This window comes from Eutrigla gurnardus (assembly GCF_963514095.1).
Source record: "Eutrigla gurnardus genome assembly, chromosome: 1".
In the NCBI taxonomy this organism is placed as follows: domain Eukaryota; kingdom Metazoa; phylum Chordata; class Actinopteri; order Perciformes; family Triglidae; genus Eutrigla; species Eutrigla gurnardus.
In genome coordinates this window covers 19,881,105-19,898,001 of record NC_139915.1, presented here as the reverse complement: position 1 = coordinate 19,898,001, position 16,897 = coordinate 19,881,105, and the positions used below count along the sequence as shown (strand labels likewise).

At 43.7% G+C, this 16,897-nt stretch overlaps 1 protein-coding gene across 1 annotated transcript in view; it reads right to left on the bottom strand.

Annotated features, from left to right (window-relative positions):
* lrrk1 (leucine-rich repeat kinase 1) overlaps positions 1–16,897 on the bottom strand; it is a 196,799-nt gene that overhangs the window by 52,419 nt on the left and 127,483 nt on the right. The window lies entirely within an intron of this gene.

The window sequence follows — 16,897 nt, the reverse complement described above, 5'->3', positions numbered from 1 at the left end:
GGAAAAATGACAGACAAAGGAGAGTAGAGAGAGCAGCGTTGAGCTCACTATGTAGTCCTCTACATAGTACTGTATGTAGTCCTCTAAATTGTCCTGTCTGTAGTCCTCTACGTAGTCCTGTATGTAGTCCTCTACATAGTCCTGTCTGTAGTCCTCTACGTAGTCCTGTCTGTAATCCTCTACGTAGTCCTGTATGTAGTCCTCTACATTGTCCTCTATGTAGTCCTGTATGTAGCCCTCTACATAGTCCTGTATGTAGTCATCTACGTAGTCCTGTATGTAGCCCTCTACATAGTGCTGTATGTAGTCCTATATATATATTTGTAGATCGATTCCTGGCTCCTCAAGTCCTGCAGGCTGAGCCATCAGCATTAGATTTGTTCTCTACATAAGTCAGAGGAAATTTGCAGCAACTGCAAAATAATGCAAACAACTATTTCAATTGTATGAAAGGGAGTCACAACCACTACATGCCTTTGGACGTAGATTTTGCTTGGTAAAAAAAAAATCTCCGTCTTTGTTTTACTCCGTGATTGTTGACAGACTACGGCCCCGATCACACTAAACTTCAACAACACCAATGTTCAAAGCCGTTGGGCAAATCATCTGATGGTCCTGTGTAATGTGGGTTCAAGAAGGCGTGGAGCTCTTGATGTTGCTCTGCTGTAAAAAAAAAATCCATAAAAAGATACAGTTCAACAATATTTAGTTCAACTTCATTAAAAACCACTAATATCAACCTTTCATCATCTGTTCCTGCCACATCTACTGCCATCAAAACAGGAAAGAAGTAGTAAAGCCTGCCTCTTGCACCATTTGATTAGCTGCCTTACACTTTGTCTGCTAGCCACATGATGTTGTTGTTTTCATGGTATATTGTGAAATAAAGAGAAGACGTTGAAGCTCCAAAGTACACAAGGTACATCCAGTATAACCTGCTCATTTACCATGAACAATGAGGCACGAAGCAACCCAAAGCGGACACTATAAAATTAATTCATCCATGCTCATATTTAGATTCAGTGTGGCTGGTGCAAAAAAATTGATCGGATTATTAAATATGAATTTATTTTTAAATATGGAACATTTAATACACAATTTAATGGTGTCCCTAGTTGAGGTTCTGTGTATGACACAAAATAAAAAATCTTGAAAGTATGCTTTATGGTCTATTACCACCGTCGGGTGGAGAGCCCAAAGGATCTTCTGTCTTTTGGACATTCAATTGCAGGTTTGACCCCCAGAAATTCATATTTGGTTATGTCATCACATAGTTCATAAAACATCATGTATTTCAAAAACATCATGTATTTCAAATGTAATATTTGTTAATAAATGTTTTATTTATTTATTACCATACTAGCATATAGCTATTGCTGGAATAAGTCTGTACACTGAATTTTATGTTTGCAATGGCCAAGCTCGCTAACTGGACATCCAGAGCAAATAAGGTGAAGGGTGCCGGATTTACACATAGTTACTGCTCTCCCGAAGGTTCAACATGCTTCCTATCGACAGTGAAAGATCTGGATACTTTCAGAGAGGTCTGGCCAGTGGAAGGAGGTCTGTGCTCTGTTGAACAAATTCCGTTCTCAAATATTTAGTTACTTTTCCAAATATTTATCATTCACTTTTTTAAATGAAACACTCAAACACAAATTGGCATAAATTAGGCCCACGCACAGCACTTCTTTAAAATAAGATACGTCAACCTTGAAGCTGGCTCACCTGTTTCTCCCGTTATTTTCCTTCTTGCAAAACAGTGATGAAGAACAACAGGAGCGAAAGCCAGGAGTGGAGTTATAAAAAATATATAACAACTGGTGTTTTAACTGCATGTCTATTACGATACCATGTCACAGCCAATCACAGCATTGTATACTTTCTTCTGTAACCAATTCATACAATTACATTTACATTTAGGGAATTTAGCAGACACTTTTTTCCAAAGCGACTTACAATAAATACATTTGTCGAATGAAAGAAACCACAACATATCATTGCCGATAAAGTAAGAGCGAAAAAATAGAAACAAGTGTTAGGTCCTCGTCTGAGTAAAGTAGTAGCTGTTCAAATGCCTTCAAATTTGAGCAGCAGGTCAGTGCAGTAGTTCGAAAAAGCTTTTTCCACCTGAGAACTATTGCCAAGGCCAAAGCCTACCTGCCCCAGAGTGACCTGGAGAGAGTCATCCATGCTTTTATAACTTCACAACTGGACTACTGCAACGCCCTATACACCGGCATCGACCAATCACAACTCCGCCGCCTGCAGTTAGTTCAAAATTCAGCCGCCCGACTCCTCACCCGTACAAAGAAGCGAGATCACATCACCCCGGTCCTTGCATCACTCCACTGGCTCCCCATCCGCTACCGCATTGACTTCAAACTTCTCCTGACTGTTTACAAATCCCTTCATGGTCTGGCCCCCACCTACCTGTCTGATGTTCTCCACCGCCACATCCCATCGAGAGCACTCTGGTCAGCCGACCAACTGTTGTTGGAAGTGCCCAGGTCCAGGCTAAAAACCAGGGGGGACAGAGCCTTCGCAGTGGCAGCCCCCAGACTCTGGAACTCCCTCCCCCTACACATCCGGTCAGCCCAGTCTTTAAATATTTTTAAACCCCAGTTAAAGACCCACCTTTTCTCCCTTGCCTTCGATTAGTGTCTTTTATTTTGTCTAACTCAGTCGTTGTCTTTTAACCCTTTTCTTTTCTTTCTTTTTCTTTTTAAGTGCATTTAGCAAATAAAATTTGATTTGATTTGATGTTCAGCAAACATACCTGAAGAACAACAGTGCTATGATCAAAGTGCAAAGAACATAGAAGTGCTCTTTTTTTGGGGGGGGGTTGTTAGTGGGTCATGCTTTGCAGAGTCAAGGTGAAGTCTGAACAGGTGAGTCTTGAGCCTTTTTTGGAAGATGGCAAGTGACTCTGCTGTCCTGACATTGGTCGGGAGTTCGTTCCACCACTTAGGAGCAAGAACAGAGAAGAGTCAGGACTTTGCTGAGCGACATTTGTTGGATTTCAGCAATGGCGGTACCAGCCAGCCAGCTGCAGTAGAGGTGTGGTTTGACCAGTGTTTGAAGGTAGATGGGGGCTGCTCCATTGATGGCCTTGAAGGTAATCGGGCGGTGATAGGAGCACTTTGAGGAACTCCTGAATCCGACTGACACGCCCTCTCCGGTAGAGGCAGAGTTGGAAGCTGATGGAGAATCATCATCAATTTCTCTGTTGGAAGTCACTGAGGTAGTCAAACAACTCCTCAGTGGCAAAGCCCCGGGGATTGATGAGATCCGTCCAGAAATGCTGAAAGCTTTGGCGGCGGAGGGGCTGTTTTGGATGACACGTCTCTTCAACATTGCATAGAAGTCAGGGACAGTGCCTAAGGAGTGGCAGACCGGGGTGGTGGTCCCCCTGTTCAAAAAGGGGGACCAGAAAGTGTGTACAAATTACAGGGGTATCACACTACTCAGCCTCCCTGGTAAAGTATACTCCAAGGTGCTGGAGAGGAGGGTTCGGGCGATAGTCAAACCTCTGATTGAAGAGGAACAATGCAGGTTCCGTCTTGGCCGTGGAACAACGGACCAGGGGCCTCATTTATAAAACTGTGCGTAGGATCCTTACTAAAAGTGTACGTACGGCCAAAAGAACAAGCTGTACGCAATGTTCCCTTTATAAATCATAGGATCACCTACAAGTGTGCGTACCTGAATCCCGCCCTGTACACACCCACTTTTTATTATATTAATGAGCCGGCATGCAATTGTTTCCGTGTGGTGAATCACGGCGACAGGTCAGAAAAAAGCAAAGAAACGTAACTTTTTAGAAACGGAGAAAGAGACACTTGTTGGGGAGGTGGAGGCCCGGACAATAATTGTATTTAGTGGCCACAGCAGCGAGACCACAAATGAAAAGAAGCAGTGAGAGTGGCAACACATTGCTGCTGCTGTCAACGGCGTCAGTGGGACAGAGCGGACGGTGGCAGAACTTACGAAAAAGTGGTCCGATCTGAAGGTAAATGACATCTTTCTGCTCCTTTACCAACATGTATTTAATGTATTGCTTGCGTATTTGAGGAAGTTTGATTTTGATGTGACTTTGACAGGGATTGTGTCCAAAAAGGAGGGAGACACAGACGCGACTGAGACCAGAGGTATAAGAGTAAACAGATTTAAAACTTTTATTGTATATAAAACAAAACGTTAAATAGTTTCTGTCCTTCCAGAGTCTGCAGCATTGGGCGTAGAGGAGGGTGACGGTGAGGAGGCTGACGGTGAGGAGGGTGACGGTGACGGGCCCTCAGCACAGCGTCCGGGTCCGGCGCAAAGCAGCAGTGCACCCCGGGCGCATGGCACATCAAGCGGTCAGGTGCACAGACACAATTGGGACACAATTGGCCCCATCAACAACGTTGCAGATGAGCTACAGCAAACGCGCATTGTGATGCAAGAAATGGCCATATTAATAAAAGAATACGTTAAAAATGAACATTGATCATTGTCTTATCTTACAAACGCAGCATGACATCCTCACGGATTCTTGCGCCCTGTTGATACCCCTCCAGTCGGGCAGGGGGCCGTGGCTCGGGGTTATCATGCTGGGGACTCTACCACCTTTGCCGGGTGGTAGAGTCTGCCTCCTGAATTTCTGTAAAGTTGCTCTCTCCACGCTCCACGACTGAGCGTGCACGAGCATGGCACTCATTATAGCGCATTTCCTCTGCGCTCTGGTGGTTTAAACACGAGGATAAAGTGTAACAATTATACGATGGCTTAATGGCTTATGTGTTGATGATATATGCACCGTAAATAAGGAGACTATTTAGTTATTCCCGCTGTGTTCCGCAGTGATCTAATGGAGGGTATTTATTGTATCCTGTATTACAAGCAGTCGGGCCATCTCTTCCTCCTGTGGTGACAGCGCTGATTCAATATTTTGAAATTATTTGGATTTAAGATACGAGTTGGATTTTAAAAGAAGGTGTTTATGAAAAAATATCACTCAGTAAAAGCGTCAAAAAACACTGCTGTGTTCATCATGATAACGCGGATCTAACGTATGATATGGAGTGAACTTAAATGTGTGAGTCATCAAAATTATATAGTTCTTCTCACGTTTACTTCCTACAATCTGACTTCAGTTCACCACAGCTCAATCTGTGTTGCTGATTCCCCTCCAGTCTCCAGAATGTGCGTACCAGTACGCATGCCTCAGAGTTTGCTTACGGGTACGCACACTTTCCCGTCAAGTTTGGTTTTTATTAGTGATGTCCAAATGAAGCTTCGTGAAGCATTTTCTTTATTTTCTGAGCCCAATAGATGGCGCTCTCTGTTCAACAATGGGTTGAAGGCCGATATATTTCCATTGCTTTCAACCCTTTGTTGAACAGAGAGCGCCATCTATTGGGCTCAGAAAATAAAGAAAATGCTTCACGAAGCTTCATTTGGACATCACTAGTTTTTATAGATCACAACATTTGCGTGGAAAGTGGTGTACGCACGTTTCCAGCCCCGTTTTGTGCGTACGCAAGCTTTAAAAATGAGGCCCCAGCTCTTTCCTCTCGCGAGGATCCTGGAGGGGGCCTGGGAATATGCCCATCCCATACATGTGTTTTGTGGACTTGGAGAAGGCGTATGACCGGGTTCCCCGGGATATTTTGTGGGAGGTGTTGCAGGAGTATGAGGTCACTTCTTAGGGCCATCAATCTCTGTACTCCCAAAGCAAGAGCTGTGTTCGGGTATTCCATAGTAAGTCGAACTTGTTTCCATTGGGGGTCGGCCTCCGCCAGGGCTGCGCTTTGTCACCAATCCTGTTTGTGATATTCATGGACAGGATATCGAGACATAGCTGGGGGAGGAGGGTTTGCATTTCGGTGTGCTGCGGATCGCATTGTTGCTTTTTGCGGATGATGTGCTTCTGCTAGCATCATCGGTCTGTGACCTCCAGCACTCACTGGATCGAATGTGAGACAATGGAACGTGAGATTGGCCCGAGAATCGGAGCAGTGGGGTATTGCAATCCCTGTACTGCTCCGTTGTGATGAAAAGAGAGCTGAGCTGGAAGGCAAAGCTCTCGATCTACTGGTCAATCTTCGTTCCTAACCTCACCTGTGGTCATGAGGGATGGGTCATGACCGAAAGAACTAGATCGTGGGTACAAGCGGCCGAAATGAGTTTCCTCAGGAGGGTAGCTGGCATTTCCCTTAGAGATAGGGTGAGAAGCTCAGTCATCCATGAGGGAGTAGAGCCACTGCTCCTTTGCGTTGAAAGGACACAGCTGAGGTGGTTCAGGCATCTGGTAAGGATGGCCATCCTTACCAGGTGTTTCAGCCGTGACCAGCTGGGAGGAGGCCACGGGGAAGACCCAGGACTAGGTGGAGAGATTATATCTCCACACTGGCCTGGGAACGCCTTGGGATCCCCCAGTCAGAGTTGGCTGATGTGGCCCGGGAAAGGGAAGTTTTGTTAGACATTGTTAGCATTGTTAGCATGTCTTGGGCCAACCTTTGGTCTTGGGCCAACCTTTGGAACATATATCAAAATGAGACTTTTTTTTTATAACTTACTTTGCTGAAGATGAATGCCCTTTTTTCATGTTTGTTACTTGAGCACATCATATGACAGAATAGACTCATCAGCATTGGAGAAGGAAGTCTTGGGGTTGGATTTTTGGATTAAGAGCAGCGGACTTTGAGGAAGAAGTTAGAGATACTGTTCGTTATTTTTTACTTTACATGGATGAGTTTGATGCATTGCAAGGATCTGTAAAAGCTTTATTGTCAGAAGAAGAAAAAGAACACGTTCAGGCTGGCACTTCAACTGAATATTTAATTCCAACCATGACAAACGTCAAACATCGCAAAGAATATATCCCAAACAAAGTAATTCAAACCAACCTTAACCCACCCAAACGAAAATGATTGGGCAATGATTCTCAATTCAATCGAAACAAACGCCTATCCAAGGATCATTAAAGAAAACTTCAAAGTTAATCCCTAACTTGACCAGCAACGATCCTCTGCTCAATGTCATGAAAAGACAAAATGAAATTACAAAACTGCTTGTTAAACATCGCGCTCTGTTTCAACTTCCACAAAGGGAGATTTATGTTTTTCATGGAAACCTGCAACAAAGGTTTTATTATTTGGAACAATACACTTCTGGAGAACCATACTCCAACATACAGGAAATTGACTTCACCCCTGATCTTGAAACCCCTTCCCAACTTAAAGATAATTGTCTCCAAATTGCCTTTCAGGTTGTGTGACAAGTGGAGAGCCGTTGTCAGCTATATTTATGACAATCACAAGAAAAGAGCCACTTTTAATGATGTGCTTGCTTTTATCGACAAACAATCACGAATGATGTTGGATCCAATTTTCGGAGAGATTCAGAACCCGGTGATCAAACCACCAATAGTAAGGCAAAGCAAAGCCTATTCAAAATCCAGCAAAGAAAGCAGTTTTGCAACCACTGTGTCACCAATACAAACCAACAAACACACTTCAAATGCAGTCAGCTTAAGTGCATTTGCAAAACCCTGCATGTTCTGCAATAAAAGTCACGATATGGAGCAGAACATTTTTGAACAAGCAAAATAATGAAAAGGTAGACTTCTTGAAGTCAAAAGGAATGTGTATGGGATGTTTGCAACGTTTGCTGAAAGCTGAGAGCTGAAAAATGTGTGAATGAAACCATCCCAAAGTTCTGCACATGCAAAGAACTCCAAGAACATTGCACAATGCCATCTACAACTTCTGGCACAGTAATCATCCCAATGGCAACTGATAGCGATACTGGGGCTGGAAAAGAAAAGTGTGCCTTGGCAGTTGTGCCCGTTAAAATAAAGCTGAAAAAATGGAACAAAATGCATTAAAACATGCATTTTTGGATCCAGGGAGCTCGGCAACCTTCTGCACGGAGGAATTGGCCACAAAGCGTCATGCCCCGGGAACAACAACGCAGATCATGTTGAAAACAATGGGTCAAGAGAAAGCAGTGACCACATCTAAAATATCTGGGTTGGAAGTAGTAAATATTGAAATTTGTGATGCATTTTTCTCTGACCACATGCCTGTTTTATTTGATGTATCTCTCCCATGTTATATTGACAAACCATCTGCACCGGCCTGTCATTGCCGTATGTTTAACCCTTCCACTGCTGATCAGTTCTTGTCTGCTTTTACTAGCGCTACTGTAATTAGTTCAACATCTTGGTTTGACTCCACCTGTTTGGAAATTCTGGATACTGTCACTCCTCTAAATACCAGGCGCTCAAAACCTTAACTTGAGCCCTGGTTGAATGACAGTACACTTGAAGCCAGACAAGCGTGCAGGAGGGCTGAACGAAAAAGGACAAGCTGCAGGTGTCATTTGACATTCTGAGGGATAGCTGGCATATATATCAGCAACTTATCAAAGCTGAAAAGACTAAACATTTTTCTGATATCATTCTAATTAATTCTATTCTTGATGCCCCCCAGTCTGTCTGTCTTGAAGCCTCATCTGAAACATGTGAGGTATTTCTGTTTTTTTTTATTGATAAAGTAGCCAACATTAGAGCTAGCATCTCCACCCCTACATATGACCCTTCTATAACTGTCCCCTGCCCTTCCACTTTTAGCCAGTTTGAGCCTGTGTCTTTTAATCAGCAAGAGGAAATGAGATGTCCTTCCCCCTCGCCTTGTTAATAAAGAGGTCAGCAGGGCTATAGGACCAAATGTCCAAACAATTATGAATGACAGCCTTGCAGGAGATGTACAAATGCACAATACACATGCTGTGGTGCAACCGCTGATTAAAAAGCCCAACCTGGACACCTCTGTCCTCTCTAATTTCAGGCCTATTTCCAAGCTCCCGTTTCTTTCCAAAGTTTTGGAAAAAATTGTACTTTTGGCATTATGGAGGTGTTCCAGTCTGGCTATAAAGCGCTGCACAGTCCCAAGACTGCACTCTTAAGAGTATTTTAATGATATCTTTTTGGCCACTGACCCTGGTGACTCTCTTATTCTTGTACCGTTAGATCTCACTGCTGCTTTTGACACAGTGGATCATAACATTCTGCTCTCCCGCCTGGAGCACTGGGTTGGCATTAAAGGTTCAGCTCTGGAGTTCTTTAGGTCGTACCTGTCAGAGAAAAGCTTTTGCGTCAGCCGTACCTCTCCCCTGCGGGGTGCCACAGAGCTCAATTCTTGGGCCAATTTTATTTATGTTGTATTTGCTCCCACTAGGATCTATACTTAGAAAACATGGCATCTCTTTCCACTGTTACGCAGATGACACTCAAATTTACCTGCCTTTGAAAAGAAATAATCCTAGATCCACAAAACCTTTGTTAGCATGTCTTAAAGATGTCAAAACATGGCTGGCCTTAAACTTTTAATGACAGTAAAAAGTTCTGATATTTGGTCCCTGTAATGTCCATGTGTCTCCTGGCGATTTGGGCCCCCTTGAACTGTTTGTGAAGCCAACTGTCACCAATCTAGGGGTGAAAATTGACTGTAACCTCAAAATGGACAAACAGATAAATGTTATCGTGGGAAAGAGCTTTTTCCAGCTTAGGGGGCTGTGCAAGGTCAAATCTTTTTTATCTTGTAGTGTTTTTGAAAATGTTATTCATGCTTTTATGACTTATCATCTTGATTATTGTAATGTATTGTATGTAGGCGTCAGTCAGGCCTCACTCCCTCGCTTGCAGTTAGTACAGAACTCTGCTGCTCATCTGCACGGGTACTCGTAAGCAAGTGCACATTTCCCCTGTACTGGCTTCCCTCGCGTTTTTAGATTGATTTTAAGATTCTGCCATTTTCTTTTAAGTGCCTGAATGGCTTGGCACCGTTCTACCTCTCAGACCTGCTGGAACCTTATGTTCCTTCAAGGTCCCTCAGGTCCTCTTATCAGCTCCTCCTGGCTGTTCCTAAGTCCAGGCTGAGGCTTAGGTGAGACCAGGCCTTGGCAGTGGCAGCCCCAAGGCTCTGGAACGAGCTGCCTCTGCATGTTAGGCAGGCCCCCACTCTGCAGGTGTTCACAGCGTTGAGTGTTCACACCTGCAGAGTGAATCACGCCTCAAAACACATTTATTTTCTTTGGCTTTTTGACATAGCTTGAGAGACTTGTCTTTTTATGTGACATACTGTGACATGTGACCATAGGTGAGGGTAGGCACGTATCCTATCACCTATGGTCATGAACTCTGGGTCGTGACCGAAAGAATAAGATCCCGACGTCTGGTCGGCGAGGAGGTGCGCCGACATGAGCAGGCAACGAGGTGTGCAAAGGCTGTCTCACAAGCCAAGCAAGGACAGTGAATGAGATGGGAGGGAGTTGAGAGGAGAAAGTTCTCTTGGAGGGAGTTAATGGGCATGGAGGCATTTTACATCAGCTTCATCTTACGTGCCACGTATGACGTCCTGCCTACCAGTGTTGGGCAAGTTACTTCAAAAGCGTAATGCATTATTTATTACTTGTTACTGTCATTTCAAAGTAATTAGTTACATTACAATATTACTGTCTTTGAATTGTAAGGCATTACACTACTTTTACATTACTTTTGCATTACTTTTCGCCAAAATAAAAGGAAATATGGATTTTTTGTTCTCAATAGATCTTCTTGTTTACACAGCAGGATGTGATGTTTTTCGCTTCAAAATAAAAGAACGAAAAACGGAAAATGACTCGTACTCCGTTATTCCATTAAAAAACGGAAAACGAGAAACGGAAAACGACTCGTTAACTGATATTAGATATTGTGTTCATGAATGGGATTCGGGGATGAAATAACAGGGCCATTTTTCATTCATTGCCGTTTTTTAATGACCTTGAAGGCGCTGTATGCTGCGAAATTACCTGAAAGCCTACCTGAGACATTTAGGGGAGCTCTAAAAACCTGTTCATTAACGCTCTGACAGCGTCTGACGCTCGCGTTTTGAAATAAACCTACTGTTTTAAACTCGCACCAAAAGCGTTATGACGCAGACATAAAATCGGTTCAAAACCGACGGGGAGAATCGGAGCCTCCGCCCCTCAGCTGTTGATCCTCGGTGTGCCGGGTCGGCTGCGCTCTGACCCGCTCCGTGAGTCGGTGTCCAGCTCATGGAGCCTGCTAACAACAGCGCTTAATTAACATAGTGTAGAGTCACACGGACCGGCTTTCACACTTTTCCAAAAGTGGAGCGTATGCCCATCTCGCGATCGCTAATGTAGAGTCAATTGATTTCGGGTTTAAAATGCATTGTAACGCGCGTTACTGAGATTTGTACCGAGTAAAATATTACCAGTTTTTTTTTTTGTAATGCCTTACATTACCGCGTTACAGCAAAACGTAATGCTTTACAGTAATGCATTACTTTTGTAACGCGTTACTCCCAACACTGCTGCCTACCCCCTCTAACCTCAATCAATGGTACGGAGAAAACCCCACGTGCCCCCTCTATCCTTCTCCCGCAAACCTCAAGCATATTCTGGTTGGCTGCAAGACGAGCCTGACACAAGGCCGTTACACCTGGCGACACAACCAAGTCCTGGCAGCTACTTTGGAGACCAGACGAGATCAATATCCTGCCTCCTCCATCATTCCATCCTGCATCCACAAGGGAGTTCATCCGAGAAGGTGCAAAGCCAGCCAAAGTCCATACAACATCGGACATCGGCCAGCTCGGAGGGGCTCGTGACTGGAAGTTGGCCGCAGATCTGCACCAAAGGCTCAGCTTTCCTACAAACCTCAGACCAGACCTCGTGCTCTGGTCCCCTCACTCCACACAGTGTACATCATAGCGCTTACCATTCCCTGGGAGGCTGCTATGGAGGAGGCATTCGAACGCAAGAGCCTTAAGTACACAGAGTTGGCAGCGGACGCTAGACAACGCGGATGGAGAGCCAAGGTTTGCCCAGTGGAAGTCGGCTGCAGAGGCTTTGTAGGCAATTCAACCATCAGGCTGCTTAAGGACCTTGGAGTTCGAGGCCAAACCCTACGCCAAACCAACAAAGCCCTCTCAGGTGCAGCAGAAGAAGCAAGTCAGTGGTTATGTGTGAAGAGGCGAGACACCACCTGGGGCACTACTAACACCTGCAAAACATAAGGGTTTGAAAGCAGAGGGGGGCACTCCTGGGATGCCAGGTGTTGCCGATGAGCCCTCTGGAGGTGTTGTGGGCCTATCATTGAAACAACAGTGAAAGAGGGTGCCCACCTGTTGACCCCAATGAAGCTGCCAACCCCACCCCGCTCCCCCACCCCATCTAACTCAATCAGACCTGTCACCATCACAGCACTGAAACCACTTGATGGATGTATCGTTACCACTCGTATCTCAGGTTTTTTATCTTGTTGTAACAGGGGATTGTTTCATCTAGTCCTAAAATCTAACCGAATACAAGCGTCCAAAATGAGCTTTCTTCGCAGGGTGGCGGGGCGCTCCCGTAGAGATAGGGTGAGGAGCTCTGTCACGCGAGGTGGCTCGGGCATCTGTATCAGATGCCCCCTGGATGCCTCCCTCGGGAGGTGTTCTAGGCATGACCCACCAGGAAGAGACCCCGAGGAAGACCCAGGACACACTGGAGTGACTATGTTGCCCAGCTGGCCTGGAAACGCCTTGCGATCCTCCCGGAGGAGCTGGAGGAAGTGTCCGGGATGAGGGAAGTCTGGGTGTCCTTGCTCAGTCAGCTGCCCCCGCGACCCGGCCCCGGATAAGCGTTAGAAAATGGATGGATGGATGGACTGGGACATGTGTTTTTGTGTGCTTTTGATCTCTGTGTGGTTTGTTGTTTGACTTGTACAGCACTTTGGTCAACTTTGTTGTTTTTAAATGTGCTCTATAAATTAAAGTGGATTGGATTGGATTGGATAGCTGCAATGAACAGCAACACTTTTCTGAAATTGCCTGACATTTTTACACAGCAATCAATCCCTTGACACGTAAAAAAGACAAAGGAAAATGGTCTCACCTTGAGGAGGTTAACATCACTCCTATCATCACTAGCATAGGGCTGCTGATAGGAGTCAATGCTCTAAGAGCTTTAAAGATCCCATATTATACTGTTTTTCATCAATTTCACACAGCTGTCAGAGGTCCAACAACACTGGATTCGATATACATTTCCCAAAACCCATCCATGGTCCTGAATTTCAGCTCTCTAAAAGTTGCTCAAATGAGCTCTGCTGAGAACAGGCTGCTTCTGTCTCTGCACCTTTAAATGCTAATGAGCTCCATCTGTCATCGCCTACTCGGAGAGAGACAGGACGCCGCTTGCTAAATAAAAGTGCTAAGTAGAACCATATAAGGTTCTTCGGCTTGTCCTCATAGGAGAACCCTTTTTGGCTCCAGGTAGAACGTTTTATAAAGGTTCCACCTGGAACCCTTTTGGAGGGTTCTACCGAGAACCCCACATAAAGGGTTATACCTAGAACTGTGTGTGTAAGGTTCCACCCAGAACCCCCCATGAGAGGTTCTACAAAGAACCCATACTGGGGGTTTCTAAGAACCCTTTCGTTTTTCAAGGGTTTCATCTAGAACCCAAAAAAGGAGTTCCACAAAGAACCCTTTCATGTTTCAAGGGTTTCATCTAGACCTCACACAGGGGGTTCTAAAAACATCCCTTTTCAAAGGTTTTCACAAATAACCGTCTTGTCTGAGGGTTCTATAAAGAACCATATTGTATTCTACAGATCAGTTTAGTTCATATTATATTGTGGTCATTTATCATGTTGACATTGAACAAACACTCAAAACATTTAATGAGAAAAACATTTATTTAAAGATAGTCCAACAGAACAGGGCCCGGTTTCCCGATAACGTCCACTCTTAGCGCGCTACGAAGACTCCTACGTTATGACTTACCAAAGTTGTTTACCTCTATAGTCGTGGTTCCCGAACGGTCTCTTAGGAGTCTTAATAAGAAACACTCCTTACGTCATTCGTACACGGCGCTGTCCAGAAAGAAAGTCCTGAAATCGATTGCTCAGAGTTCGATTTTCCATTTCATGCGCAGGTGCATGACAGCACTATATTATAAAATGTAGGCTATTGCAGTGTTTGCGAATAAAACATTGCTAGAAATCCTTCTAGGCCTAAACATTTATTTAACCATGGTCGAACATACTACCATAGCCTATACTGATTTAAAAAAAGAGAATATATATATATATAGAAACAGCGGAGGAGATTGAGCCAATTACATCCTTAATGACATGCGTATTTGTTGCCGTTGTAGTCGAAACTTATGTAATATAGCCGAGTCGGTCAATATATCCATGGGATTGAAGTTGATCCTTATAAAATTAGGTATTCCAACCAAACGGCTCCGAGGACGTGACGTCTTTGGTTCAGCACGAGGATGCGTTGCCACCATTCACAACCATCACCGGCGTCCATTTATGTCATGCCTTGACATTGACTAGGCATAATGGGCTAATTAAATGACACTGTAATATACCTAGGCTACTTCTGAGGTTGAGGTAAAGCTTAGCCTTGTGATGAAATGCATGCGCATTTTATTTTTATTTTCTTCATGAATGACTTAAAACCATTGGTGAAACACAACACTGGCAATGTGCAGTTCCATGCGCAATGGGGATTTCTGGATTACTGTACAGTGCCAGTGATGCCACTAACACTACTTAGTAACGCGTTACTGTAGTCGGACTTTTTTCAGTAACGAGTAGTCTAACGCGCTACTATTGCCAAACCAGTAGTCAGATTAAAGTTACTTATCCAAATACACGGTTCGTTACTATTTTTGTCAGTAAAAAAAAAAGATTTGCTTTCTTCGTGCGTCTCAGGGGGGTGACGTAGGTTAGCCGACACCTTCACGGACGGTCGCGTGTAGTCGGCTTTGTTCCATAAAAAAACACTCCTTGCTGCTCTAATGCTGGTTCAATATTCATAAAATGTTCATTCATGATGTTACTGCCATTACAATATGCAAACAATTATTTAAGTTAAGTGAAGTCAAGAAAGACTGTCTTTATTTATTTTTTTTATATAAAAACATGTATTTTCTTTCAGGAAATAGTTTTCAAGTGCAACTTAAAATGGATACATTGTTGATGTTACTGTTAAAAAGCACGTCAATAAAGTGAGTATTGGCAAAATCGGTAGTCGGCAGCTTGTAATCTAACTTAGTTACTTTTAAAATCAAGTAGTCAGTAATTTAACTAAGTTACTTTTTAAAGGAGTAGTCAGTAGTCAGTAGTCAGATTACATTTTCAAAGTAACTGTGGCAACACTGACAGTGGCGGCGACTAGCGTCAGGAGCTGAAACATCGCTACGGTAGAGCTAAGAAGGCTCTAAGAGTGCTCCAGACCACCCTTACCAACGTATGACATACGAAAGAGGTTCGTAGCAAAGAACGTTTCGGGAAACATGCGAAATGTTAAGTAGGAACTCTATGTAGGGGTTACGAATGACGTAGCGTTAAGAAGGCTTTAAGAAGGCTTCGGGAAACCGGGCCCAGGCTGTGTAGGTCCCAGGGGAGAACAGGTCAAAAGTCAGCATAGGTCCAGTGGAATCAGCAACATGACAGGCCAGACACATCATGCATTCCTCAGTAGATGAATTTGTGTAATCTCCAGCAATGGTGACATGGCAGAAAGGGGAGACAAAAAAGAGTTTGAGTTCCATCAATCCAAGGTGCACTTATTGCGCCTTATTGTAAGCTATCTAAAAACAATAAAATAAGGAATCAGAGTACATACTGTACGTACTAATTGTGACTGTGGAACAGAATCATGAGAAAGTGAGGGAACCCCACAAAGTTTTCACATTGATTTAAATAATGTTAAAATACATTTCAGTGTTATGTATCAAGTACTCAGAATGTTACATATTATAGTCCTCCCAGCCATATTAAACCAAAACTAAATTATAACTCATTCGAGAGCCTGATTCTCAGCCTTTTGCACCCAAATTGGAAAACAACGCAGCCAATTCTGTTTGTTATTGTGTATTGTGCTCCTGGTCCATACTCTGAATTCCTATCTGAATTCTCTGAGTTGCTATCAAGTTTAGTCCTCAAATCAGATAAAGTTATTATTGTGGGGGATTTTAATGTCCATGTGGACGTGGTAAATGACAGCCTCAGTGTAGCATTTACTTCATTTATAGATTCTATTGGCTTCAGTCAGAGTGTACATAAACCTACTCACTGTCATAGCCACACTCTCGACCTCGTCTTATCTTATGGCGTTGAAATCGAAAACTTAATAATCTTTCCTCAAAATTCTTCTTTGTCTGACCATTACTTATAACCTTTGACTTATTGCTGCCGGACTTCGCTCCTCTAGGAAAAAGCTACTACTCTCGGTGTCTATCGGATAGAGCAGTAGCTAAGTTTAAGGAAGTAATTCCGCCAGTCTTGAGTTCACTTCCATGTCTTAATGAAACGGAGGACTTCTATGTTAATCTAAGTCCCTCCCAGATCAATTCTCTGATAGATGAGTCTGGAAGCCTACTGCGAACGACTCTCGACTCTGTTGCTCCACTAAAACAGAAAACTATAAAGCATAGGAAGTTAGCTCCATGGTATAACTCCCAAACTCCTAAATTAAAACAAAAATTGCGTAAACTTGAAACCATCTGGCGCTCCGCCAAAGTGGAAGAATCCCGCCTAGTCTGGCAAGACAGTCTTAAAACATACAAGAAGGCTCTCCATAATGCCAGAGCAGCCTACTACTCTTCTCTAATAGAGGAAAATAAAAACAACCCTAGATTTCTTTTCAGTACTGTAGCCAGGCTGACAAAGAGTCACAGCTCGACTGAGCCATGCATTCCTAGAGATCTTAGTAGTAACGACTTTATGAACTTTTTTAATGATAAAATTCTAGCAATCCGAGACAAAATTACTTGCATCTTGCCTTCAATTGGAACCACGTTACCCTCAAACTCAGGAGTCTTAGAAATAGCGTTA